This window comes from Schistocerca piceifrons, chromosome 6 (assembly GCF_021461385.2).
Source record: "Schistocerca piceifrons isolate TAMUIC-IGC-003096 chromosome 6, iqSchPice1.1, whole genome shotgun sequence".
In the NCBI taxonomy this organism is placed as follows: domain Eukaryota; kingdom Metazoa; phylum Arthropoda; class Insecta; order Orthoptera; family Acrididae; genus Schistocerca; species Schistocerca piceifrons.
In genome coordinates, this window is record NC_060143.1 from 366,734,885 (window position 1) to 366,737,354 (window position 2,470).

Genomic DNA, 2,470 nt, shown 5'->3' on the forward strand with positions numbered 1-2,470 from the left:
AAAAAAAAGACGGCTGTAGCATTTACTACAGAAAAAACTAGAAAGAAACACCATCAAAGAATTGGAAATAACGAAAGCAAAGCCTTTAAAAATGAAACAGTAAATTTAGATGACTTTTAGGGCAGAAGAAATAAGAACTCTAGAACAAGGGTGGAAGGAAGGAGAACACGACATGAGAAGATGGAATACTGGAAAAACAGGACAACAACAAAGATAAAAGAGGAAATGAAGCTTTTAGAATCTAATTGGTCAACATGAATATATACAGGCACATATTTTATCTATAACTGATAAGAAATTGTGATTTTTTTTATAGAAAAAATGGTTCAAATGGCTTTGAGCACTATGGGACTTAACTTATGACATCATCAGTCCTCTAGAACTTAGAGCTACTTAAACCTAACTAACCTAAGGACATCACACACATCCATGCCCGAGGCAGGATTCGAACCTGCGACCGTAACGGTGGTGCGGTTCCAGACTGTAGCGCCTAGAACCGCTCGGCCACTCCGGCCGGCTTTTTTTTATAGCCAGAGAGTTGTTTATTGATAATAGAGTCATCTGGGAAAAGTTCGAGCTGCCACTAATATATTAACATAGAGAGGCTGTGTTCCGGCGTAACGACAGGCGCCGTCACGAAGATGAAGAACGCAAGAGCAGAGGAGGCTGTGAGACGTCAGGCCCGCTGCCTAGGGCCGCACCACGACAGGAGTGACCTCTAGCCGAAGAGAATATAAGGGCCGCTCCTGACAGCCTCGACCGGACATTATAAGACGGACACCAGTCGACCCGGATTAGAAGAGAGCACTAGAAGAGCTGTTACTTGTGATCCATATCCATTACTTGCATTGACATTCTACATCGCGAAAGACATTATTTGCATGTCGCCAATACCTTGCGACACGACATTGTAAACCAAAGTTAAGCATTAGAATTATATATTAATACCTTTAGCTGCTGACTGGCGTTGATATATATCAACGGGGACAGGTGAAAATGTGTGCCCCGACCGGGACTCGAACCCGGGATCTCCTGCTTACATGGCAGACGCTCTATCCATCTGAGCCACCGAGGGCACAAAGGATAGTGCGACTGCAAGGACTATCTCGCGCACGCCTCCTGCGAGACCCACATTCTCACGTTATATGTCCACACACTACATTCGTAGTGTCCCTACCCAACACACTCATTACTCGTGGAAGACATTCGGGTAATATGTGTGGATCCGCAGAGAAGAAGAAGATCATGGGCGGTTCTGTGTGTGAAATCTTATGGGACTTAACTGCTAAGGTCATCAGTTCTTAAGATTACACACTACATAACCTAAATTATCCTAAGGACAAACGCATACACCCATGCCCGAGGGAGGACTCGAACCTCCGCCGAGACCAGCCGCACAGTCCATGACTGCAGCGCCCCCTAGACCGCTCGGCTAATCCCACGTCATGGCCGGTGTTGCCAGAACTATATACTTATATATTTAAGTATAGAGTTAAGTATTGTCAGTCTACTTTATTGTAATAAAAACTATTAATGTGATTTGCTTGAATTTTTGTATATTTATCGGAGAAAGCAGCATCCTTTAGGCACCCAAAGAGAGGGAAGGACCCTACAGGTTGTATCGTGAATGCATTTGCCAAGTTGTTTTAGTCTCTCCCCCTATGTTTGTGTGGTGCGTTACGCCTATCCCTTCGCAGTTACTTAAGGGGAGGCTCAACTCCGAAACTTCATTTTTCTCAAAAACATTGTAATGACTATTAGACATCGTTGGATTGCAGTATGTACAGCATGAGGGGTCGCGACACAATGACTGCTGCCACAGTGGTCGAGATATTACCTGTCTGTCGGAGACCTGCATCTGATGTACTGCTGGCAAGATGCACTGGTGGCAAGACACGAAATGCAAATGAAAGTTTGCACAGTGTCATTTGGTCCCAAGAGTTTCAAAAGAGAGAAAAAAAAAGAAAAAATAGTTTTTTTAGATGTTTCTCAGTTCAGACGGGATGTTTGACGACTGAAGAGGACAGGACTCCCCCCACTCCTTTATCACCTTCCTAGAAGAAGGTCTGCTTATCTAGAGATCAACGACCGCTCAGGCAGTCTACAAGATGTTGCCTGCAGAAGGAAAAATTCAAGGAAAAGGCTACGCTGGTCTGGAAATTACAAGAAGAATCAGCCTCACAGGAACGGAAAACATACGGTGCTGGCGAATTTTAATGGGTTTGTGTCTCGTACTAGCATTCATTTTTTAATAAAATTTTAAAATCTATTTCCCCGTAAGTTTATTCATCTAAGTTCAGTGCAATTTTTTTATCCTGAATAATAAACAATATGAATAAAATGTTTGCAGCATGAAGTCTTGAGGCATTTGCATACTTCTATGCATGAAATATTGTCGGAAACGCAGTTTTTCTATTTTGTTATCACATTTATGTACTAATAGTTAAAGAAAATTATAGTTTGAAACTTA

General features: G+C 42.6%; 1 non-coding gene across 1 annotated transcript; it reads right to left on the reverse strand.

Moving 5' to 3' along the window:
- Positions 1-1,001: 1,001 nt before the first annotated feature.
- Positions 1,002-1,076, reverse strand: Trnat-ugu. The gene has a single exon. It is a non-coding gene; the product is annotated as a tRNA-Thr (tRNA).
- Between the last annotated feature and the right edge of the window lie 1,394 nt (positions 1,077-2,470).